The sequence below is a fragment of the Pagrus pagrus genome (assembly GCF_965226575.1).
Source record: "Pagrus pagrus genome assembly, chromosome: 4".
In the NCBI taxonomy this organism is placed as follows: domain Eukaryota; kingdom Metazoa; phylum Chordata; class Actinopteri; order Spariformes; family Sparidae; genus Pagrus; species Pagrus pagrus.
The window spans coordinates 16,097,958-16,125,302 of NC_140188.1; the positions used below are offsets into that span (position 1 = coordinate 16,097,958).

Consider the following 27,345-nt stretch of genomic DNA (forward strand, 5'->3'; position numbering starts at 1 on the left):
GCTACCATTACTTGTATCACCAAACATTATCAAACCTTGCATGGTGTTTTCTGTCAAAAAGAGAAAGAAAAAGGCATTTTCTCATCCATGTGTGTAGTCAGTAAAGGGTCCTCATAAGGATAGAAGCACAAGAACGTGTGTTTGTGTGACCATATGTAGGCATATGTGTGTTTGTGTGGGTGAGAGAGACAGAGACAGCGATGCAGGGAGTGATGCAGGTCATTGAAATGTAGACAAGCATTCAGCCAGATGCTGCAGAAATCAATCCCAGCGTAACAGATGGTGAGATCACTAGGAGCATGATTCTCTCACCTCTTTGTGCTGCGCTACCCCCATGGGATATCCAAGATGCCTGTCTTCTGTAATGAGTGTAGCCTATAGTACAAACACATGATTTTTGCAGCCACTTTCACACCTTGAAATGAGGTCTTTGTTTTGATACGTGGAGGTTTTGGGGGAATACTCCAGCATTCAGTAAGAAGTTTGGCCTAAAGGGGGTAAACCGCCATAAAAGAGGAATGAAATCAAGGTGCAAAAATCTAACAGCACAGCGGTCTACCACAGCGCATTCATCCCTCTTCAGAGGAATTTTACATTTCCTTGAAAAGATGCTGAAGTTTCCACCTTCACATTTTCAGAATTGAGTTGCACATAGTTTGATTTAATCCAACCTTGGTTGTAGTTATAGTGCTTGAAATGTCAAGTTGTTGACATCCTCTTTGAGAAGAGCACACACTTTATATTCAAGCCTATTTACAAAGTAATTGTTGCTGTTATTAAAAAGTAGCGAATCCTGCAAAATTACCAGTCTCACCGTTGGCTGAAGTGCGTTATGAATGTGCTGAATCCGTGTGAAAAGAAGGCCGGAAATATTCAGAAAATGCTGCGGCTGCATTTTTTTTTTTTTTTTTTTCTCAGTTGGATGGAAAAATATTCAGGGTAGCCTTTTCCCAGCAGCTCACTGATTTTCATATTGACTCAATATGTAATTGAGCCACGATAGGGTCCGGTTTCTGTGCAAAGCTTTGCTTAAATTGGTCATTCCCATTCTGACAAAGACAATTGCACAGATGTATTCTCAGAAACACACAGCTGTTTGTCACTCTATCTCCCTCTCACACACACTTTTACGTCAACCTTTAGTGGTTGTTTTGGGAGATGAGTGACAGTCACGGCCGATGGACTGGCCAGTTGGCCTCGATGTCGAGATCTAATTACCCAAGCTCTCTGTCTTTTACTTGGCACGGCTTTAGATTTTGTCAAAATAACTGATAAATGCAATACACACAGTGGAACACGTTGCCAAAGATATTGTTATGAATGAGCTCGCCCACTCATAATGATGGATTGGATTTTAATTGGTATTAAAGTTGGTATGACAAAACAATATATCACGCAGGGCCTTAGCCCACCCACAAGGATACCAATTTTTAATCCTGAGGATGCCAAAGCAATAGCATTGTACTCTGTTTAAACTCATGTTCTCCTCCCAAACATGTTTTCTTTTTCTGTGTGACATAATATCCAAAGTCCCTGAGACAGTATAATACCATCTATCCACCGATTCTGTAACGCAAATGAAAAAGTGGCTTTGTTCTTCAAACAAAAGAAAGTGTCTTGTAGGGAACTGTTGTGTCAAGTTGCTTCTCATTTTTTTCCTTCAGAGTGATATCTAATAAAGGGGCTGCAGATGCTGTGAATTCCCCTGGTGCCTCCTACGCTACACTGTACAGTTCCTCTGGGGGAAAAGACGCTGGCAGACGAAGCAAGTTCACCCCTGGAGAGTTCGGGAACAGGGGGGAGAAAACAGACAGATATACGTGCGTGCAGACACACTCACATACACACTGACGCACACACACAAATCCTACTTTGGTAAACACTATCTACAAAGAAACAGAGTTATGGTAATGGTGAAGATACAGAAGTTTTACACATGGCTACCTCTTATTGCAGACAGGGGACAGAGATTAAATCAGCAGCTTAACTTGTTCTCAATTAAAATGTAGAGCACAGCGGGCTTCAACCTTCTGTCTCCTTTTCCAGCACTGTCGCGCTTTAGTATGTTCCCTGCCTTTCACCTTACCCGGTCCCCTCTTCTGTGTTATTATAAACAGCTTACTTGGACACACAGAAAGTGGTTACTCAAGAGCACTATAATGGCAAAATTATATCTTGGAAGTATACAAGATGCAATTACTGCAGTAGCGTCCCCATTCAGTATCCTCGGGTTTGAATGCAAGCTGTCCTAAGAAGTGAACAACATGTTTATCTTTACTTTCAATGTCACGTTGCTTTTGACAGTGATGTCTAGGACATTAGGAAGAACCTGTGTATTCCTTAGCTGCTCCATCAGTCGAGGCAAAATTCAGCTTTCGTCAGCAGTACATTTTATAAAGTCGACAAAGAAACATACCTCCCGTTGTAGATTTTAGTCAATGCCCCTGGGCGGCCCGACCAAGTAAATGTGGGAAAACACTGGTTCACCAGAATATTGTGATAATTATTACAGCTATTAACAATTAATTAATATTGTTACTATTGTAGTTGGCTTTTTGTTGCCAGGCAATTCATGAAATAATCCTGAATACCAAAAACATCCTTATCATGTAATCATATTTTTACATTTTTTTAATATATTTAATATTTATAATATTTGTTCTGTAATGATTAAATACAGCTTTTGATTAGTACAGTAATGTTTGTATAATAGATAGTCCTTTATCACAAATGTGACAGATGGTCATTTTTTTCTCTATCCCTCTATGATTCATTCAGGCTATTGTTGTAACCAATGTCTAATACTGTATGTGAAATCTGAATAATGAGGCTCAAAGCCACTGTCCAAAGTCTTTAATCCAACTACCCATGCTGCTGTCACAGCAGACACTGAGTTGCCACAGCAGTAATGGCGGTGACGCTAGATGACGAAACACACATCGTTTGCCGGATTCGTCTATAAGTCATGTTGCAGCAGAGAAATGCTTCTACTTGAAGAATATCCAGTAAAATTACACATTATCTGACTTTTACATTCGCTATCGTAACATGTTAATTCCTGCAGAATGTCAAGCTAAATATCCTGAAACATTGTCAGTTTTCAGTCACAAGAATTGATGTGGTTGAACAGTGTCACAACGACCCACAAATGGACTGATGCAGCTCTTCTCCCACAACTTGTACCAAACTTGTCCAACAGCATGCAGGAGTCATTTCACCAAATGTCTTGACAAACTTCATAAAAGTCCCCTTTTATAACTGTTTCAGTGTGATGAAGTAATTCGATATGATTTATCACGAGATGTAGGATTCTGTATGCATTATGCCGAAGTCCGAAGGTCATCCAGCCCACACTGTGATCGCTCATTACAAAGTGACCGCTCGTGCCTGCCCGCAGCCTCGGAGAAAGAGCACGCGCCCGCATCTGCTTTGTGTCTCGAGGGACTTGCATGCTGACGTGCTTTGGGGAAGACTTTTTTAGCAAGGTCACAACAGAGAAAAATTATCCACTGACTAGTGGTCATTTAAAACAACCCCTTAGTCCAAACCCAGAACAGAATCAGCTCGAGCTGTTGTTTTAAATGGCTGCATAGATATATATGGATATTTAAGAACAGCGGGTGTTCATGCTTCTGCAGCACTGATTCAAATAAAAATAGTCAACGTGAAATCCCTCTTCTTTCCAACACATACACTTAAAATTCAAGCAATGCAAGAAATAGTGACATATCCAGAGATGAGGGTGAGCACTTAGTGTTGGAAGCTGTGAGGAGGTGTGGAAGCGAGGCTGAAAGAAGTAGAGACAGAAAGCTGCAGTGTGTAGGTGGCACCCACATAGCTCAGCTTGGCTTAGCAGGCCTTGCATTAGCTAGAAGGCTAGGGCCTGTTTGTCTGAAATCTCAGAGGAAGGGACAGATCAAAGGCAGGGCAAGGGGCCACAATACAGCTTACACACTTTCTGAGGCAGCAGCGCACATATACATGGAAGCGCGCAAACACAAACAAACACAGAACACAGTCGCTCCCTTGGCTCCTATTGATTGCTTTCCATATCTCTCCTCTTCTCCTCCCGTTTCAGAGTCCCCACAATAAAGGCCTGTCTTCACTGGCAAAGCATTTAGTAGTTGGAAAAGTCAACTCCAGCCCGCAGCCAAATGCTGTGCACAATAAGCAACAGTACAGCAACAAAGACATGTTTGTATGGATTATATTGGTTTTTACTGCAAATTGCAGTTCTTATAGTTTGATGGCCAAACTACAAACTTGTATTCTCGGGGAAAAAAAGATGGCTATTACACAGAGACTATTGTTGTTTTCATGAAAGAAACCTGGATAGAAAACCTTCCACTGGTGGAAGATGTACGACAAAGCAAAGCAAAATAGCTCCACGGTCATTTTTAGCCATTCTAGTGTTGTGGCTCAAGGGATGGCATTGTTGGCCATGGTCTGTCTTTTTGTTGGTGGATGGCAATTATTGGTTGGATTGCCGTGAAATTTTTGCGCAGACATTCATGATCCCAGATGATAATGCCAAACGACTTTCGTGATTTCAGGTCAAAATATGTCCACTACTTTGAGCATTACAGCCTCACAGAGCCTCTGGGAACACCTGTAGCCGCTTAGCCCTGTTTATCAATCAGCCGATTAATTCTCCCAGGGAAGCTGTTGCATGTATCACACATTATCATGTCACAAGTTGACACTTGTTGCACCCTTTAACATGACACCCACTCCTCTGATTGGCGGTTTGATCTTGACACAGATTAAACAAAACAGATGACAACCAGCGAGACATGTGATTTGTATCGTCCTCAGTGAACTCCGCACCGGGACGGTTCTTACTCCTTCATCTGCATGAGCAGCTGTGTCATCCTTTGCTTCCGTGTGTCAGTAAATGTTGATTGCTTCATTTGTTCCTGGTGTTAGGAACATGCACAGTTCTCTGTCAGTGTTTTCATAATTGCTGCATAGTAAATGACATACTTTAATGGCTGGGTTTGAAGGTCAAAGACGATGGGGTATTGATCGTGGACAATGGCTCCAAAGGACTCATTGTGCAATTTGTATAGGCTTCTGTCTGAGGGGGAGTCATTCATACCTCTTGTACGTTATCGTTCTTCCATGTGTGTGTGCACGTCTGCCCGCCTACGCATGTCACATGTAATGAGGCAGCATGCCTCCTCCATGACCCTCCCTGCCTTGTCATCTCCTCCAAACCCTGACAAACATTAGGCTGACAGGTGGTGGCAAAACATGTCAAATCCTGTGATTAATTTTTTTTCCCCTTCTCTTTCTCGCTCCGTCCATCTAGCTTCTTAACAGTCTCTGTCTCGAGTGAGGCCGGCGTGTGTGTGTGTGTGTGTGGGTTTGAGTCCTGTCACTTAACTACACTAGAGGGTTCCTCAATATGTCCATCGGCCTAATGTGATCGGTGGGCCACGGGATGAAAAGTAAATTGACCCAGAGAGGGGACGTCTGTTTTTCCTTTAGTATAAGGGCACATGGACCCATCATTCAAACCAGATTCTGCATCAGGGTCACATTCAGCACAGGAGACACTGACATTTAAATGTGCTTAATGGAAAATGACAGTCAATATTGTATTAAAATTTTCATCATCTGTGTCTCTGCGATTTGTGGAATAGCATTGACAATATTACTCCTGTGGCACTAAAGAACAAAGGTGAATTTAATATGAATGACAGTTTGGTCTGTGTTATGCCTACCCAAGAGTAGATAAAACATGATAGTGCCCCCTAGGGTGCCCCTTTTTGCATGCTGGTGCCCCACTGCACACAGCTGGTGCCCTTTTTTTTGCTCCTGCTTCTCAAACATCCTGACTCTGCCACCGGCTTTATTGTAACATTTTTTCTATTATTTCTCCTATATATTGCCATTTATTTATGACTGACCATCAGTTTTTGTATTTCATCTCCATAAGCAGCTCATGTGTTATGAAAAACAACACTGGTGATATTACCCTCAGCTTTAAAAAAGAAAATTTCACAATTTTTTCCCAGAATATTTCCTTGTAACTTCTTCCTTTGGAAATACTTTACCATCACATTATAGTCTCACAGTATAAGCCAATGAGTTTGGGCATGAGCAGTTGCCTAGCAACTATTTTTGCTTTCCAGTGTTTTGCTTGAGAAAATGGTGTAACCTCCAATTACTTTAATGCTTGAAGACTTTTAGCGCTGTAACAGCATCTTTATCTATATACTGTATGTGGGCTTCTCTGTGATGGAAGATATAGCTAAGATACATGTGCCATTTCACTGTTCCTAAGAAGAAAAATGCAAATCAGGAGGCTTTAAAATGCCACGGCATTATAGGCGCTCTTGCAAATGGAGAAGAGAAATCAATTACTTGTGCTGCAACCCCGCTAAAACCACCCCTGATGCTCAGACGTTTTTTGTATTCTCTCTTTCTTCAGATGAGACATTTCACAGCCTGAAGGCCGGCCTCGAGTCTGAAGGCATGTTAAAGAGCAATGTACAGAGTATCGTCTCTTGGTATGTGTGTGCGCTTTCACTCTCTGATGCAGGTCACTTTCAAATGGCATCAAACGCCCAGGCCAGCAGCCTGGTGTCTTCTAGGCTGAGAAATGTGGGTAGACAGGGAGCTCTGTTTGTTTCTCTCTTGTACATACATAGACTGTAAGCTCAAATACTCACACATACACACACATAATATTCAATGCACATTGTAAATCCACAGTTTGGGCAATACTGTGGTAAGGCCCCAAGTCCTTAGTTAAAATGTATTACGTGTTCTTTTCCCTTTCTCCCTGTTTATTGGTTAATCACTCAAGCTGATAACGAAACTATGCAAACCAAGACCACTGATCAAAAAGGGGGTTTCTGCTTTTATAGTGGCAACGCTTACCCAAGAAATTACATTTATATATGATACATTTACAACAGCAAAACGTTACGCTGACCTGATTAAGTGCTTAACATACTGAGGAAAATATTGTCAATTAAATGTTAAAATGTTCACTGACAACATATTTCATTTGTTTCCTACCAAAATAGCCGGTCTTGGGATACAATACACACTCATAGTGACAACACAATTATTAAAAGGTGCAATGTGTCAGAAAAAGGCACCTGTCAGAGTCATACTCTGCCTAGCAGCTTCTCAGAGTGGATCGTTCAGTAAACGGTAGTATCCTTGAGCAAGATACTGAACCCCAAATTGCTCACGATGAGCAGGTCGGCAACTTGCATGGCAGCCTGTGCCATCAGTGTATGAATTTGTGTGTGTGTGTGAATAGGTGAATGTAAGTGTTGAAAAGGGCTTTGAGTGGTTGGTCGACTGGAAAAGCACTGTAGAATGTCCACTTAAAATTCTTACATATTGCACCTTTAAACTTTTTTATGGTTATATTTGGGCACTCATGGCTCATGCAAAGGTTATTGACTTGGTTTAATACAGAGCGAGTCCTGAATCACCAGACACCAGGCTGTTTATTAACTTTCAGCCAAAACCATGATCTTTCCTCAACCTTAATCAAAGTGCTTTTGATGCCTAAACCTAACCACCGCTGGGAGTCTGTGTGGGAGATGCGAACTCTAGTCTGTGATGTCAAAGCCCTGCGGTGGGAGGGTTAACCTATTGAGGTCAAGTATTCAGTCATTTTTAGTCTTCTTCTCCAGGTCATATCCTTTGACTGAAAGGGAGGTAGAGCACACAAACATTTCTCTGTCGTCTATTATTCACTGCTGTTGAAATCCCCTCGCATGAGGCATTTAACCATGAACTGAAGCACTGGGTAATTGCCCAGTTACGATTGTGTGCTGCTTAAGAAAGCTAGTCATTGCTGAGAAATAAACAGTAGTATTCCTTGGAAAGAAAGAAAACAAGTGCTCGGAAACAGAATGAATGCATTTTGTCGAGGCTTAGACAAGATTGTGAAAAAACTGCAAGAAAAAAACACTGAACCATCAATCCATCTTTTCGACAACTCAGCATGGGTCCATTGTTGCTTTTCCTGTTGTGTGTGTGTGTGTGCGTGTGTGTGTGTGTGTGTGTGTGTGTGTGTATCAGCTTGTGTATGTTCGGCTGCCTCATGTTTACAAGCTGTGGTCAAGATCAGCTTCCAGACTGGCACGTGGCCATTGACCAGTGTTATCCTAACAGCTTGAAAATGTTTTGCGGGCTGTCGATGCGAGCGACTCCACACTGTTTGTAGGTGGGCAACAGCGCTCAGACCAGTCTGTTAATTCTCTTGTACTTGTGGCCACTTAAACAAAGAGGTTGACGACGACACAGATATTTTTTAAATCAAGCAGACACTCTGATTGTAAGGCAACTTCTGACTCATGTGGGTGAAAAGTGAAACCACTGAGTTCAATCAGGAGTTTTATCCGAAAACGAGTCCACTTTTTTATGTTCTGACCACTGGCAGTCATTTATAAGAATCTGAAAAGGAGCTGAATCTATGGCTGAGACTAATGATTCTTTTCATTGTCGTGTCTTGGCACAGATAGTACTGGTAAAACTGATTTGTCGTCAGGTCCTGGGGATTTAAATAAGATTTAATTATTCATGGATATGCCTACTAACAGCTCAGAACACACTCTGAATGTCTGTGGTTGCCAGTAACAAGAAAAGAAAGACATTCCTTACCTAAAACCCGGTTGCATTGATATTTGACAACCTGAGAGTGAAACTTGAAAAACAACTATCAATCTTCAGAAGTTTGCTTTATTTGTCCGACTCAATCCAGGGACCCTGGCTTGCCTCGCCTTTTTGTTCCTTTTTCCTTCCTGTATTTCTCTCACAACAACGTTATATACTTTCCACGCTAACAGTATGTTTTTTAAAGTTTGTCCAAAAAACACACCTTGCATTCAGGATTTTTTCACCTGTGTGGGGAAGCTTATTAATAATGCAGCCGAACAACTCGCACCAACCAGGTGTACTTACTGTACAAGTTTGTACAAAACAACGACACACTGTAAGCAGGCCTACGTAGGTAAATAGGAAAGGTTGCATCACAATCAGTGCTTTTACAGGAGGGATGTAATACCAGAGTGTCTCTCTCTCTCTCTGTCTCTGCAGACCATGTGTGCCTGACAGTAGATGGAAGGGCTAGAGCGAGGGCAGATTGTCACCTAGTTTATCCATCACGATCACAGATATACTTGGCTGGCCATTAATATGCCTGGGCGGCCCGCCCAAGTAAAGCATATGTGTGGGATACACTGATTTTCCACAGCGCCGCTCGCCCTCGCCACGTGGTTGAGTCTAGCCCTCTTTCTGCCAACTGAGTCATGAGTTGGCATCAGGTTAACAGTTAGAGTTGGACAAAGCCAAACCAAAATACTTAAAGTGACTACGAGGAACTTTTTTTTTTTGTTTGTTTATGAAACAGTCTTGTGATTCCTCTAGTAACAGCAAAGGAGACCCTTCAGCAAAAAGACAGCTATTTTTATATAGTTATTTTTAATGTCTGTGCTCAGGTCTGATCACATATAAGATCACATACAAATACATGACCTCCTACATGCGTCCCATCCTGCGTTCTCTCTGTCACTCGCTTACAAAATGAATGAACCCACCGCCGGCACATGCTAGCAAAGATCTTTACAACAGACCGTACCACTTTTGTCCACAGGGGTGCTAGAGTCAACAATAACTAAAAGTTCCTTGTAGTCACTTTAAGGAATGAGGGAATTTGTTTCTCAACAAAAAGTGTAGTCATCTGCAGCATGACAACTTTCTTGCAGTCATGTCTCCTTCCTCCTCCTCTCTCTCTCTCTTCTTGACATCTGACAGGTTTAGATGAGACATGTCCTCTTGAAACCGCGTACCGTGACAATCAATTTATTTATTATTTTATTTGTGAATGGATTAATCAATTAGTCTATGAAACGTCATAAAACTGAAAAATGCATGGTGACATGTGCAGTGTTTGATTTGTCTGACCAAAAGTTCAAAACCCGAGCATAATTAATACACAGTGACAAAACAAAGAGAGAAGCTGAAAACGCGCATATTTCTGAAGCAGAAATCAGAATATTTGACATTTTTGAAACTCTTGATCTGACAAAACAGGCAATATCATGTCACACTGGCCTTAAAGAAAAGTGTGATTTGCATTTTTCACTATTTTCTGGCATTCATAGACCAAATCATTGATTAATTGAGAAGTAGTTGTCACATTAATCTATTATCAAAATAAATTGCAGCTTAAGTCTCTGAGGAATTCAGCTTATTCTCCAGAGAAGTTATGTAATATGCTGCTGCTAAAGAAAGTGTCTATAGAAATAGTGTGAAAATTATACGTGTTGCGGTTCAGTTCTTTGTAGAAACGCACCGAGGCACCATCTGTTACACGCCTTTATATCTCTTACAAAAGTGCTGTTGTTCGGTCACTGTGGTCATTGGGTGCCGAGGGTGTTGGTTTGTCCTCTCAGGGCTGCTGTCGTTCTGCAGGACCAGGCAGTGTGTCTTACATGACACCGCTACGCTGGGTAAGGAATGTGAACAAGAGGAGCAGTGAGGAGAGGAAGAGATTCGGGGGAATAAAAGGTCCGAGTGAAGGGAGAGATGTGGTGAGGTTGCGGGTGAGGACGGAGGTGCGTGAAGGGGACAGGAGGAGAGAGGCAAAAAGTAAGCGATGGAGGGAGAGAAATAAAAGAGGATAGGTGGCATGCTTTGATATTCCCCTGGTGCCTGCTGGAACCAAGCATGCATCAGCGCCTCAGCTCTCCTGCCTGTTATTGGGTGATGAAACCCCAGTTGCAGTAAATGAAATTTAATCAGAAAAAATTTCCACACAGGCGAGCTGTGAAATTTCATAATAAGTCTTGGTGTGTGTGCGCACATGTATGAGCGTGTGTGTTTTTGGGTGTGAACATTTGCATCTGTGTCTGCATGCTCATGAATGCGCACACAGAAAAATGATACCATCTTGGGCTCAAGTCAATAATAATATGCAAAGTAGCTGTGACTCTGCAGCTTCGGGGGTTAAGACATCAGCATTGAAACCACTTATACTCCCTCATTTCCTCTGTGTTTATCCATTTTTCATAACCTTATTGAACAGTTTGAATTCCACTTTATAGCTGCACCTTTGACAGGCTTTAATTTCACACTGAGAAAATTGGCACCTGCAGGATAGGGCATTTTTTTGGCGTGAATAATTTTGGACACTTTACACACAAGCCCTACCTGTTGATGAAATGTTTTCACGCCCTCGTAGTTAAATTGGCATTTGTTATGTTCGGAGAAGGCGTTGATTATGGGATGTAAAAATATCTAATTGGCTGGCCCTTGATATACCTGGGCGGCCCGCCCACGTCAAGCAAGGCAAACACTGATGTTCTACTATATTCAGTGACACAACTTGCTGTTTTGCTCCGATTAGTGTCAAATTATTTGTTGTGTTGAACACAGGACTTCTTTTTATCGATATTAAAGGGGCAATATGTAAGAATTTTTGTTGACACCCTTTAAAAGTAAAGTAAAATTATTAACAGAAAGTGTAGAAATAGCAGTTTTGATGTTTTGGTGACTATGTACTGTGTGGCAGAGATATCTACTCAAATTAGCATGCTAGCCCCACCCTATCCCAGTCCAAAGCTCCTGTGCTAGTGGTGTAAACACCAACAGTCCCCTGGTCCTTGAGCTCTCAGTGTAAACCGCTAGCTGCACGGCTAACTGAGCTAACTAGGTAACAGCAGCTACAGTTAGCAGCAGTAAGTGGTTACTCTGGTGATATGCTGCCCCCTACTTGTTTTGAGTATGCAACTGACAGACAATCAAAACACTGAGTTTGATAACCAGGAAGTAGTGTGGGGCCGTGGTAGTTGTCATGCCTATTGTTAAGCAACCATTGCCGGCGAAAACCTCTGACGTGACTCGGGCAGAAATGTTCACAGACGAGGTAATACATTAAAGTTTTGTTCACGCTATGTGTATTTACGTCTGATAAATTCCTTCCTCACTCTCTCGTGTACCATCTTGTGTTTCCCTGGAAGTTAGAGCAACAGGTGACTAAACGAAGCGCACCATTACCCTAAATGAAATTACATATTTACCTGGGGTTAAACATTGTTGGAAATATTTGGCATGATTAACATTAATGTCACATACTATATTTTTAAGCAGATATCTGTCTATAAGTGATCAAAAGGCCCATTAAGAGAAAGAAATAATGACCTTTTTCCAGAAAACATTAACATAATGGTTATAGACTTGTGTTGAATGTTGGTGGCATATATATGTGGGTTTGATTGATGTTAGGAACAGTTTCAATGGACCAATTTGTACCGCTGCACTTGCCTGGCAGTTGTGCTATTATTTCAGAAATCTCGACTCTCCTTAAACAGGTAAAGCACTGATAAATCTAGGCAGGATTAAAGTCCTTCACCCTGCCTTTCAAGATTAAATTCCCTAATCCTGCCTTGCATTATCAATGCTCCCTAATCAAGATGAAGCGTCTTTAATGAGAGCAAGTTCAAGCTGATTTCTGTGTTTGCCTTACTGGCCAACACCCTGCACTATCTAGTGCAAGACATTGGACATCTACCATGATTTATACATCTAACTACAGCAATATTTTTAAATATATATTATAATTAAATTCAGCCATGAAATGTAGCTGCAGGAACAAACCCAGAAATACTAGAACTACTTTATGGGGCCTATCAACCAAAGTACTTTTTAATCTGCAGAAAGCAAAGATGTAAGCCAGAGGTCACCACGCTGGACGCTCTCCACTCCTCGATTGTTCCGTTCTGTCCGTGAAACTCACAGACATAATTGGCGACAAGGGACGGTTCTGGCAGAGTCAAACACCCACTGAGAACACTCAGTAATGTGGGCGCTGTACTGGACAGTCATGGTGAAGAGGGAGGTAAACATGTATGCGAGGCTCTGGATCGATCAGTGCATTTTCATTTCAACCCACAGCATGATCAGGAGCTTTGTGTGGTGACTCAAAGAATGAGACATCGTGCTTATCCGATGCTTTTCATGGCCGTGTTTCATGTAAACACGAGAGTAACCTGGGCCCATGTCGAGTTCAATGTTATTGTATTTACAAAGGAAGGTTTGGACCTTTATAGAATCTATTCAAAGGATGAAAACACTCGGATTACTTTCTGTTCTCAGAATATTCATGCTCACTTTGTGCTGGCTTGTCAACTTAAGTTAAGTCAAAGAAGTTCCCCCGGGTAGATGCACCTCTCTCCTCTACTGTTTGTCATTTACACTCTCTACCTTCAAGTGGTGCATCTTTCTCAGGGGAGCAATGTTTAAAAGGTGACGTCTACTAATTTCAGGAGCGAATGCTGTTCAACAACTTCAGAATGCTGTTGTCCACAAGGACGCATGCTGTATATCCACTTGGCACACTTGGATTTGATATTCATGGTAAAGAAATCCGGAGCCATACCGCAGAGAGGCACTCAATTATCTTCCTCTCTGAGCGTCACGAGGTTAGACTGGCCTTGATTTACTGCTGCTCTCTGGGCTTGAAGAGGATATGACCTAACATAATAATGAAAAGCAGAGCATGGTTTGCATGAATATGTTGTTACTCTCGAAAAGATAAATGCGCAGGGGGTGAGTTACTGGAGAGCGCAAGTGCCTCATCATCGTTTTTTGACAAAGGGGCCGGGATTAGGTTGTAGAGAGTGATTGTACATTCCATGTTAATGATGCTGTTCGCCTCAAGTGCTTCAGTACTGTAAGATTGTGGTGCGCGCAGATGTTTCTCTTGCATCTATAAACAATTGCTGAAGGCGTAACAGTGCACATTTGTTTGCATCTTTCCATCCCTCCCCCTCTAGCTCTGCAATACAGGATGGACGTGCTGTGTTTGGGGTTTTTTTTATAGAATATCGCTAAAGAGTTTTACAGAACATGGTGTTTTACAAGCACACCCAGGGAACACACAGAGGCTACTCTAACACATACACACCCATAGAGTCACATGAATATCAAGCCCAAAGTCTACATCATGCCAGTTGTGCATATGGACATTTATCATCCAATTTATATTCTAAGATAAACGTCAAGCCTGCTTAAATGGATGACTGATCTCGTACCACACTTTCACATGCCACATTAGCTCCCAGGTGATGTCAGTGTGTCAGCCACACATCTGTCACAGCGACCGTCACAATGAGACACGAGATTACATCAGTATCTTGCATTTAATAGATAACTAGAAAGCAGGTTTTGCTAGATAACATCACAGACTCTGCTAATTGACTCATGCTTGATAATCCAACTCAGAAACTGATGTTGCATCACACTCATTATTGCTCATGAAGAGGTGTTTTAAGATTCAGGGCACTACCTGAAAAATTAGCTCCTCCATTGCTCCCCCATGCGTGGTTCCTGTGGTTGCCATGGCCACACCGAGGGGTTGATTTGCTAAGGATTTGCAGGCAAGGATTAGGTGCTAACAAGTCGGATTAGCATTTGTCCATATTAACTATGGGCCACATTAAAGTAAGTGGCAAGATAACGGACAGGTGGCATTAAAAAGATTGCATATTAATTTAGAATATACTGTGGCATTAGGAACGTAGAGAGAGATGCCAAAAATGAGGGACTAAATAGTTTAAATCAGGTTTTCTAGTCTGAGCAGGCAAAGTGACTCATAGCTCATGCAGGCAAGTCAGGCTCTTTAAAACCATTTGTGTCTGATTGTTGCAAATGCTGTGAAAAACAGCACTCCTTCTCACATCTATGACTCGGTCAAATGCGCACACAGATTGTTACAAGTATTCTTGGAAAGCTCAAGTCGATATATCAAAAATATTCATTGTGAAAAAATGTAAAATCACAGCAAGAAATATGTTCTAACTCCGAAGTGCTCTGTTGCCCATAGGAGGCTGTTGGTCAGATGTATTCTGTCATTGTAGAGCACAGTTGGCCAAACTTTTTTCACTTGGAGGGCCAAAAAATTGAAACATAATGGTGGACCACAGCTCAAAATTAGACGTCTATTGTATTGTATTATATTGTTAAGGTGCAAAATCAAACTATGACCCAAAGTTCCCCTACTTGACTGGCTTCCGTTTATCAGTGCATACTGTTGCTAAACCAAAATCAGTGTGCTGATCTGTATCTGAGGTTATTGTGCGATATATTTCATGGTCATGGCAGTTTGATGTGCATTCTGCCTTTATGAATACGTGTCATGTGTGTAACTGTTTGTCTAACCTGTGTAACTTCTTAGACAGAGCTAAGGATGGAATAAAATGTTGAGTATCGTATCATCTTGTATCGTCTCATTTCATATCGTACCATCTCATATCTTATCGTCTTGTATCGTATCGCATCGTGTCGTATCGTATCGTATCGTATTATATCATTCCTGCACTGTGTCACTCTTACTGCTGTGCTCAAATTTATGAAAATAATTAATAATAAGGCCTCCAACATATTTAAAGAGCATTTTAACCTCACAAAAATAAAACAGCATAAACTGTGATTTATATTACTTCTTTTTCTTGGAAACGTATGGTTATCAGCATTGTTTTAAAGTATTCTTCAGTTTCAAAGTAATCGGGTGATAGTTGTCTGTACATCACAAACAGGAACTGCTAATCTCTGATTCTGCACACTCAAGTTTCTGCCAACCCCACTCTGGTCAGGCAGCTTTCTCTCACTGATGACATCCATGACACTCAACACATTTAATCAGCTGAATAGCTGCTGATAAGGGCCTGGCCTAATAATAGCAGAAAATACATGCTAGGAAAACCCCACGGTGCCTGATGGTACACTGTTCGCTTTTTGTGTAAAGGTCCGTAAATCACCTACTGTAGAGCCAAGTCTTCATCAGGGCAGTGGGATCAAATTAACTAAACTTCAAGGTTTAGAGCAAAATTTTAGGCCTGAAAGCGATTTTCAGGCTGTCCACTCAGGCGGAAGCAGAGGTAGCCATGCCCACAGATGAGACAGGAGCCGCTGTCACTCCCCTTAGTGCTGTGTCACTGCTCACTTTTTGAAAGCACTTTGAGTGATTCAATTATAATGGGTCACCCGTCTGAGCTACACTGTATAGTCAAGCTCACTTAGATGTTGATGGTGATGAAAGAACAGAACAGGAATAGCTGGAAGAGAGCCTAGTAGGTGTCTATCACAGCTTTTGTCTCTTGACAGTATCTGTTCAGGCCTTTTTGTGTATCTGTGAGTGTGTGTAATATGGCAAAAACTTCCTGTGATCACCAAAGCTAGGCAGTCTACACCTCATCTCTCCAGGCTGTGTGAGACTCAGGATAAATCACCTCGCTCCCCTCGTTCTGCCCTTTATCCTCCTCCTCCTCCTCTCCTCCTCCATTTCCCTAAACGCCACATCCGCCTTTATCTTCATGACTCCTCTCCCTCTGTCTTTCCATGATGAATGCCTTCCTCCCTCCTACCTTCCTCTTTTGCCACCCATGCACACAGCTGGACTTCCCCTGATCCCTTTTCCCTTCCTTCCTTTCCACTTCTCAACTTTTCAACTTCCGTGAACCCTGAACAGCCCTGCAGCACTTCCCCACACATATCCCCCGATTCCCTGTTTCATCAAGATACTCTGCCCTGCTGTTACCCACCCGCCAGCAACTACAACATATATATAAGAAACAGACGTGACCTTTCTGTCTTCTTCAAAGAACTGGTATCGTTGTACAGGCATGCAGACATTAACATGAATAAAATCATAAATTCATAATCATGGAGGCAGAAGACATGTTGGGTGCGCTCCCTGTGTAATGCAGAGTAATATTTGTCATCCATTCCAGTGAGCATTTACCCAGTCCAAGTTATAAAAGGGAAATGCAAATTTGGTGGAGTTAAGCCACTTGAGCCGCATAATATCCATTTTCGGGCCAAGTGCAGACAATCAGGCTTTTTTCCATGAAATTTAATCTTCAGAATCACTTTTCAAGGATCCCACCGAAATGACAAATGTGGCTGGAAAGACAATACAATGGTATATGGGGAAATCCAAAGGGGAGTGAATGTTTTTGAATTGATTTGGCTGGATTCAGTTTACATCCAGTACAACAAGTAGCAAACCTACCCACATGTCTGCACTTCTTTATTGAATTTGTGTGTGGGTGTGTATGTATGAGTAAAGCGACCTTTTTTTCCCTTGTAATCAGAGTTCGAGTTTAAATCTGAGCTTTGTGGGTGTCTTAAAATGACGAACATAAGGTGTTGCGATAAATCAATAAATGATAGCTTAATGGGTGCATTTATGTGGGAGAAAGAGTGAGAGAGACCTCACATTCTAGCAGCCCCTGCCACATCCTGTAATGCATTACTTGAGTGAAAGAATGATTGTTGGTGATTATTAGTGACCCCACAAGCACATATGTTTTATACTGCATTCATGGCAGACCAGCTCCCTCTGGCTCCCACATACCTCGAACCGTGCCTGTAATAGGTAGGCCTATTGAAATATAATTGGTGGAGAGGTTGATAAAGGTCACAGTAGTTTCATACAAGTTCCATTAAATGGAAATAATACATTCATGGGGCTGGATCAAGGTTACATGCATTTGCCTTGGCCGTGCGTATAATAAATACTGTGATATGTATATTCGGGAATATTTTTGTTTTTTATTTTTATTTTTTCTTTCAGATACGAGGTAATAAAAAAAAGCAAAAAAACACAGTGGTTATTTTCCAAGGTCAAGGCATAACACATTGAATCGTTGTAAAAGTAGAAATGACGCTAGGTTCTGATTATTGTTATCTGCAGTCCTTCACTACGCCCTCCTTTGTTGGCGACATACTTTCGATGTGTTTTTGTCCCTTGAATAGGACCATATATCTCTTTAAAATGTGGGAAATAGAGGCGACCTTGGATTTCTTCTGTCTGTGCCTTTGGAGCCACACCAACACCACCATTGCCCAGCATCATTGACTACAGCACACACACTCTCACACACAAACACAGCTGTAATTAAGCGGAGTAATCCTGTTTTAGTGACAATAAACTACAGCAACCATAGATCACATATCCTCATGAAATGAATCACTGTGAAAATTATTGTAACATTACCAGAGGAGCAGAACACTGTAGCTACACAAAGATTATCTACACAGCCTCCAGAATCTGTTGCTGCTGTAAACCACATAGACCCTTACAGAGGCATACTTCATTAATCAGAAAATGAATCTTCCTTGTGGTTAAATTGGGTGATAAAAGGGGTAAAACTGAAGTTATATATATATTTGCGTGTGTGTGCATATTTGTGTATGAATGTGCTGGTGTATATTTCTGTGTGTTTCTAAATGTCTGAATGCACAGACTGATGAGGTCAGTTTCCAGAGTAATACGTATGCAGTCTTGACAGCAGGCAGTGGACTCTCTCTGTTCATCAGAGAACCCATTAGTTATCTCTCATCTTCAGGGAAGGTGAAGAAAGAGGGCACTGTTTCTCTGTTCAACTAAGGCCAGTGGAAGATTTGAATTCTTAGGTTGTTTTCACAACATTTTAATTGATGCACAAAGCCACGATGACAGGTGTTTTCAAGTATGTCGCCTACTGAGACCTCTTTTCAGGGCTGTATGTGTACAAGCTGCACTTTGACATTGACATCTCCTTTACTCTTCTTTGAGTTATGTTGCACCTGTCACGACAGGGCAATTTACACCTTATTTACGGTCCATAGAGTTAGGTGACATCATGTCATACTTTTCAGCTCCACTCAACTTCAGCCTGAGCAGAGGTCTGTAAAGGTCCTATTTTGTTGAAAGCATGATTTCCATGTCTTTGTTAATTATAAAGCAGGTTATAGTTGCTGCAGAAACACTGTGTAATTATCAAGTGTTCAATCCAAAGAAATATGCACACAGCCCGTGCCTTTAAATGAGCTGTCAGGACTTTGTGTAAGGTTGCAAAAACACCGGCAGAACTGAGGCAGATAGTAGGTAGATGGTGAATAAAGGTCCTGGTGCAATGGGCAGCATGAGATAATAATGTTTTTTTGAACATAAAAGCATGTGAACATATTCACACCAGAATTATTTTGTGAAACTCAAACATCAAAGTGAAGTAATAAGAAGAAAAACACACTTTTGTGCAGAGAAGGACTTTAATCAGTTCCATATCCAGTTTTTTATAATATCGCAGAAATATCTCACCCAGTGTGTATCCTCAAAACAAAGTGAGAAAGAAAGGTAACTTGGAAGTAAAAGCCCTCCTAAAACCTAAAAGCACTGTTTGCACTGCACTAGAACAATCTCCAGCCTCCCCGACTGCGCTTCTTCAATAAGTATCGAACGCAATTCTGCACACCGTCTGTTTTACTGTGGGATTTGGAATCATATCTAGGTTACACTGGAGATCACAGAAAACAAGAAACCCATGCTGGTGTGCTTTATCTCCGTGCTCTTCTCTCTGTGTAACATACTGCTTAATTAGCTTGTATAGAAGGCAGCTTGAAGACAAGAAGCAAAATACCTCCCAAATTATAATTCATTTCAAAAGCCGTTGATTGTCTTCTGTTTTTCCATCTTGCTGGATGTTTTTATTCTGTCTTTTGTCTGTCAATGTACTCCATACTTCAGATTCTTTTGTCATACCAGCATCGGTTGTTTGTTCAATAACAACCTATATTTACTTTTCCTGACAAATGGCCTCTTGCAGTAGTGCTATTCATCTGATGTTGTTATACTGCCACAAAAACTCTTAACACCCTTGCTTTCTTTTTGTTTGTTTTTTCTTTTTTTTTGCTTGTCAGCAAATTGGAAAACACTGTAAGACACGGAGAGGATATAACCTTGTGATAGAGAGAGTTTTTAATGTTAGTAGTTTGTGGTCTACAGCACTGATGTAAATGGAAAGCAGGGGGCTGATCTAAATCAGTGCTCAGCACTAAAATTGCTCCACCATGGCATTTTGATTAAAGTGAAACAAGTTTAATATCTGACTGTGGACCCTGGAAGTTTGACCATTTTCAGCGTGTAATTCGTCAAAATGCCAACATGTTTCTTTTCTTGTTTTTCTATATTGTAGAGCCCTGTGGACCTTACTACCTGTATTTGGTTAATGAGTTTTGTACCTTCAGGCTACATTTGATTATAACTGTTATTGTACAGAACTATGTTTTAACTGAGCAGCTATTTCCATCCAACATGAGCTGTTTTTATTATTCAGTCATGCCTGACCAACAGCTCAACCGACTTTGGAAGGCAGATAGAGTAAGAGGATTTTCAGATTAATTTAAAGTAGAAACATTCACATCCACCTCTTCTTGTTGATGAAAGCGACTAGCTCACCGTTACTTAGGAACTGCATTCTTCAGGAGAATGTTACTGCTAGTTATAGTATTGCAAGTTGTTAATTTCATGATTGGACATGTATTTAAAAATGCCCCTTTGTTCAGAAATCTTTTTATTTTGTTGTGGCATTTTATCATCATATCATGTTTCATGACAGACCATTTTCCCCAAAAAATGTGCGTGCATATGAAGGTTTTTTAAATGCAGGTAAACCTGATCCTGTGGCAGAATAATCACACATGTACTTGCATGCTCACAAACGTTTAGGACCATGGGTACAGCTTCAGAGATGGACAGAGAGTAGAATACAAAGAGCAAAAAGTGCAGGAAGCCATTTTTATTGCCTACCAGCCACAGTGACTACTGCACTCACAACTCCCTTTCAAACATATCCACTGCCCTACACTCAGAATGTCTGTTTTTTTTCCCAGTGCGTTACATTTGATGTCACAAATGGCCTGAAACAGGGACCAGTAGAAAGCTGCATGTAGGCCAGTGACAATGTTACAGCGGTTACTCTCTATATCTTTTACTTCAATCTCTCTTTCAAACTCAAGACCGACTGAACGATGTGAGAGCACGATTATCACCAGTGACTACTGCAATCATTTGACCCAAGAATGAATGCCAAGTGACCCTGTTGCACTTAGGACGAAAGCTAAATGTTAGTGGGTATTAGTGGGGTTTTTTGTCCAGTGTGAAAGGGGTATTATTGACGTCTTTAGCCATGTATCCATGACTTACCATTCTGCACCTTGCATACAATATTATTTTCCTACTTGTAAAAGCACTGTAGGTGAGCCCTTTTTTGTCATGTGCCACTGGGACTGTCGCATTGTGCCTGGCTGAGAAAGTATTGAATAAGTGTACCATCCAATTAACGCCCACTTCCTCCAAACAGTTATTATATTTTGTGTAAACATAAAAAATAATAAAAATGTGCTTTTAGGACCTCATTGACCTTGTGCTTCCTGCCTGTTGTCACACTACAAAAATAGAGCGTAATGATTTCTGTCTGAATCTATAGAAGCTCCCACAACCACACTAGCCACTTCAGTATCTGAATCAAACACTCAGCTTCCGCATAGGTTTTATTGATCTGTCCAGGCTTCTTGAATAATTTCAGAGTTGGTTGGGTTTAGGACAGATACTGAGCTGCTGCTGCTGCTGAAGCACAGTTTGCTGTCTATGATGCTCACCTCCATTATCCACCACCCTGCAGGTACGAACCATTTCTCTCGCGGGCTGTGCACTGCCACAGAGGCAGGTTAGATCTGTGATTGTTTCCAGCTAGGCTTCCGTGATGGATGACTAGCATGGCTGCTTAATATGATGCCTACACACCATAGATACCTCCAGGAACAGTGCGCAGATACACTGTAGTTAATGCTTGGGCTGGTTTCCATCTTCCATTAAGCTCAGTGATGGGTGGTGTACTGAGTGGGTTCAATTTAATGTTGGGCATAAAATTGACTGATATTGCAGGAGACATAAAACCTATGGTATATAGTCACACAACACGTCTAGATCTGGAATGTGTCAGATAATGGCTGTTCAGGCACGATCAGCAGAACTGGCTGCAGCAGCCTCTGTTGATGTCTCATATTCCTTGTGGGTTCTGCATTACTCTGCCAGCAAACATTGTAGTTAGGGTGCACTTCACTGGCTCCTCAGATCAACTCAGAATTGATTAATTGAGCTAATTAGGGCCCCATCGGAGGCCTCTTAAATAGATGAGTGAGTCATTTTTGCTAACAATCTAAAAACTAAACTTTCACCTTTCCTTCTCCCCCAGCACATTATAAATGGTACCTCTGAAACATGAATTCTCGCTCAGTAGGCATTAAGATGGCAGTATCTTGTAAGACAAATCGGGCATTCTGCCACTGACTCATGTCATTACAGTTGCAGCTACAGAGTAATTAGTTGTGGGTCCAAGTGCCGAGATGAACAGCCTGTAGTTAATTACATAAGATACTTGACCCACATCGACATCATGGTTTAAACCTATTGAATTAATTAACGGACAACAAAATCTACATTCAAAACATTCTCTGATCTCATTTAAGCAAGCTGACTGCAGCAATGACCACCATCCTTCTTTACTTCCATGCAAGAGTTAGCAAATGGATTTCATGCATCTCTGTTCATCGCTTCATAATGAGTCGGCCCTGAGCTCTATTTCAAACATTATAGACCAATATTGAACTAGAGGAACGGTTGCTGACAATTATGTAGCTAGCTAGATTATAGTAGTTTTTTTATTTTATCATCCTGGTGACGTGTTTGGGAAACTGCTTCTCCAGCGCAGCAAAGACAACACACCTGACAGCTTGGACCCTCACCAGTATGCTTTCAGAACCAATAGATCCACAGATAATGTCATATCCACTGCCCTCTACTCAGTCTACACCACTGGAGCTACATCAGGATGATGTTTGTTGATTTCAGCCCAGCATTCAATACAATCTGACCCACGAAGCTGAATGGAAAACTTAATACACTGGGCTGGATTACCACACTGTACAACTGGATATGGGACCTTCTCACAAACAGACCCCAGACAGTATAGACTATTTTGGTCATTTTATAATACATGAGATTTTTTTGTATTATTATTGCAATAGTTAAAGCTGGGGAGAGACAAGAAGGGAAGGGAAGGGGGGAAGAGATGACATCCAGCTAAGGGCCTCGGGCTGGAATCGAACTCAGGTCGCTCTGGCAAGGAGTCAGCCTTGATACATGATACAACCTCTTCTAGGTGAGGTCCTGAGGCAACAATATAAGAATATTTTAAAATCACTCAAGGACAAACAAAGGCACATGCTGAATATGTACTAACAATGAGCAGCGGTTTAGTCGGCCAATGGTAGAGTGTGAGCAAGGTGGCCTGTCAGCTGCCTGACAATAATGGGTGTAATTTTGATGTGTATGTCGCGGGAAAGTGCTGTGGTAAGTGCAGTGTGTGCTTCCTAGCAAAGCAAAGAAAACAACCCAAGCGCCTATAGATATGACTATAATTTTGGCATTAGAAGGAGTTCTGAATCGTAGCTCATTAGGAGAAGAGCACAGAGAGCCTCGAGGCCTCTCATGGTAGGAGGGAAAGATACATGTGACTGATTTTAAATGATTTTCTTATGTTTGTTGATCCTTTTACAGTGGAAATGTAACTAAATTAAGGATAGTATAAAGTCACCATGCTGCAGTTTGCAGTGTTGATGGAAATCGGTCCACAATGCAGTGCACGTAGGAAGCTGGGGACCTACTCACAGAAGATGAGCAAAATTTTTGTCAGTACTAAACAGTCAAGTTTATGACTTTCTTGGGATGTGTTGTATCGACTGCACTGTAGGTTTATAAGGCATTGTTGCGACATCAGTTTCAACAAAAGTAATTTATTTTCAAATGCCATTACCATGTTTAATGGAACTTGGTGTTTGAGGTTCATTAGCACCCCGTATAGTAGCAGAGACCTTATAAGAGCGGAGACAAACCATTTAAAGCATCTTGAAAAGAAAAGTCTGCAACGCCACAGATGGTGGTTGTATAATACATGTCTTGCTCCTTCCCCCCAAAAGTCAAAACATGTTGTGTTAAAACTTTGTAAGCATTTTTGTTGTTGTTGTTGTTGTTTTCATGATTTGACTAAAAATGTATGATTCTATAAAGCAGTTATAAGGTGACCATTCAAGGTGAAGGCTTGTTAGCTCAGAATAACTGCCCAGGGGCTTTGCCAAGTGGCAAGACTTCCCTAAAAGGACTTAGATAGTAAGCTGTAAATCATATCTAAGTGTATGCAAACCTGATTAACACCCTGAAATAGAAAAGTTGGATACGGAACAGTATTATTTTTATCAGTTGAAACGACACAGTTAAGGTGCAATTTATAATGGCTCGTTTAAATTTCATTACATTGAAATATTGGTGAGGAGCCGCAGTATATTTCCTCTTATAATAGATAAGATGCCGTCTTAAAAACAAAAGAGCCTATTAAAAGCTACATTCCGTTACCTTTCATTATACTCCCTCATGGTTGCAGAGACACATTACTCCATTTTCTACTGGGAAAAGGTGAATTCTATTAAAAGAGCTTCATTTTTAAATCTTTGTTTCCCCTGGGGCTGTTAATTAACACCACTTGCCCCTCCCTCATTACCACCACAGGATGTGTCCTTGGGCAAGGCATTTAACTTCCAGCTGTGAGTTTGGAGCAGAGCTTTGTTAACAAAAAATGATCCATCTTCAGCAATAGATATGGTAAATAAAAGCTGTTTTTTATCAAAGCTCCCAAGACATACCTGCAGTGTTCAGCTAAGTTTGTTCTTGTATGAAGCCTGCAGGTACACGATGTAATTCCCTTTAAAAGCTAAAGGCTAAGGTTTCCACTGAAGCACGACTTGTTGAAGAGTAGCGGAGACTTTGCAACATCTCGAAGGCTGCAGGTTCACTTTCCACGGAGGACGATGTTTTCATCAGCAGCCTTGTGTGTGATTTAAATCTCCTCGAGCAATCCAGGACCACCTGCCTGAAAAAGTCCTGTACAACACCATCAATTAAATGCTTGGAAATGTAAAAACAGTTATCGCCAATATTAGAAGGATTGCAAGGAGAAACAGAATAAACAACTCATTATTTCACTCACATTGCCTCTCCACATGTTCCCTCTTCAGCAACAATGAATTCATAAATTATAGGTTTCAGGATGAAAAAGCGTTTGTTCCTGTACGCCCCATTAGTTTTTGTGTACTAAAACTAAGCACACACATTAAACACCTGCAACAAACGTACCTTGAAGTTTGACCCTTACAGCTGTTTAACCAGAGTAACAAGCTGTTACGTTTTGGAGGGACATTGATTTTGAAATCAAGTTTGTTTCCCTCCAATGCGTTTTGCCAACTGGGAGCCGTAGCTACCGGAGACTGCCAACGAACTGACTCTCAGGCTACACTGCCGGTCTACTTATGACTTGTGTTTTCTCCCTCTCTCTGCCTCACTTTCTGCTGCCCTTGGTGTTGCAGTGTTGTACAGTATGATTGAGAGTGTGTATCCCCATGGACCGTTCTGTGGGTCGGAGTCATTTAGTATAGAATGTGTAGGGCATTGTACACACTAACACACAATACACACACACAATACACACACACAGGTTAGGGTCAAACACACACCAGTTTGACCTGTGCACACACACACATACAAACTCAAATGTACGGGAAAGACAGAAGTTGTGGTGTCGCAGTGGAGCACAGTGTTAGTGGGAGACACTTGAGGAGACCAGATGAGCATTTGTTCCACATCCATTCATCTTGGATTCAGTCCTGCCCTTTCCCTCTCATTTTCTTTTCCTTTCATTTTTTCTTCTTACACTTCATGAAGTAACACTGATTTGTAACACTTCGGGGGGGTTACCCCGCCTGCGTAGTAGTTTCACGGGGCTCCAGGGATTCAAAACACTGCACCAATCAGGCACAATTGTAGGTGTGACCGCAGGAATTCATTTCAACTTTCTGTATATTGTGCTCTCTTGGTTTATTGATGTAGTGCCGTAAGTAAGCAAGTCTACTTTACAGCAGTGATCCAATGCAAACACCTTAATTACCAAGTACTTTGTGAGAAATGAATAACTGCACAATTTAATATAACTGCAGTATGGATAGAGTGCTAACCTCTACAACCCAGCTGTATTATGACGTATAATTATACTAGCTAGGTTCCTTACATGCTTACTAATAACTTTGAAGCGTTGGGTTTCAATGATTGGCAGCATTGTGTTTAAGGTGCTATATGTAAGAACTGGCCACTCCACAGGTGGTGCAAATTGGTAGCTATTACGAGACAGGATGGGCTGAGGTTAGCTGGTTAGCATGCTAAGTACATTAGATACAGTATCTCTGCAATACAATACATCGACATCTTTGACATAATGTCAAAACTGTTATTCCTTCACAGTCTGCTGATAATTCTAGTTAATTGTTGAACATTGAACATTCTTACATATAGCATAGGTAGACTAACTTCAGTCAGTTTTGGACAAATTTGTGCAGAGGTGTTCATGATCCTAAACATTCGTTCACTGATTCCATTCAGCAATTTGGCCAGCGACCTTCGCTGCAAGTCAAAGCCAAAAACGGTCCTTATATCCAGTCTGCGTATGATCATTCAGGTTTGACTCAGAGTGTGCACTGAGAGAGGCGGCTATTCACAGACAGGTGTATTGAGTTTGTGAAAGAGGTAGAGAGAGCGTGAGCAGGGCAAGGAGCTGAGAGAAGCTCTACAATCATTTAAGATTTTATCCATTTTAGATATAGATAAAATAGAAATCTGGTATATGTAGATGTTTTTCATTGGATGTGTGTCACCTTGGCATGTGTGATGTGTGCTGTGCCTGACGTCAGTACCTCAAGTGTTTTGTTTTTTGGGTGTTTTACAGAAGCTTAGCAAACCAACTTCATTTAAATACACTTCAGTGTTTCATGAGCGTTGTATAAACATGCCTTCGAACAGGCTCTTCATAGCTTGAGTGTTAGCAAAGAGCATTTGGTGTTGATTGCTAGTGTTTTGAGAAACATGTTCAGTGTTTAAAAATAACCGTACCTCTTTCGGAAGTGTTTTGACGAAGGATATAGATAATCCCTGAAAAGCTTTCTGATTCAATCCACCTCACGCTTCATTAAGGAAAAAGGCTTGACAACTACAGCATACAAACAGACAGAAGGACTTAATATGCTGTATTTCATAAGAAACAAAGGACAATAAGTTCTGTATGATTTTTAAGGCATTACGAACCCAGTGAATAAAATATAGGTGAGCAGTATAGCTTTAAGATAATAAATTATAGATGTTGTTAAAAAGTGATGAATGGTTACATAAAATCTGAATGAAGCTGGTGGTAGATTTAATGGAGATAAAGGTGTTATTTGTCAGAGTGACAACACAATCCATTACAAGCTGTGATGTGGGGAACTTTGGACAGCACAGCTTCTCAGGTCAGGTCAACATCAAAATATTCTGATTTGCATTGTCAATAAAATATTCAATATTTTCTTGTACACCCTTTTATATAGCATACATAGCCATGTAATGCAGAAGTC

General features: G+C 41.1%; 1 protein-coding gene across 4 annotated transcripts in view; it reads left to right on the forward strand.

Moving 5' to 3' along the window:
- The window catches only part of grik4 (glutamate receptor, ionotropic, kainate 4), a 316,509-nt gene that overhangs the window by 113,075 nt on the left and 176,089 nt on the right, over positions 1–27,345 (forward strand). The window contains exon 1 of one of the 4 annotated variants that reach the window (XM_084350735.1): positions 1,763–1,820. The exons of the other annotated variants lie outside the window; for them this stretch is intronic. The gene's annotated coding sequence lies outside the window, so the exon portion shown is untranslated. Of the gene's footprint in view, positions 1–1,762; positions 1,821–27,345 lie in introns of those variants that run through there. 4 annotated transcript variants of the gene reach the window in all.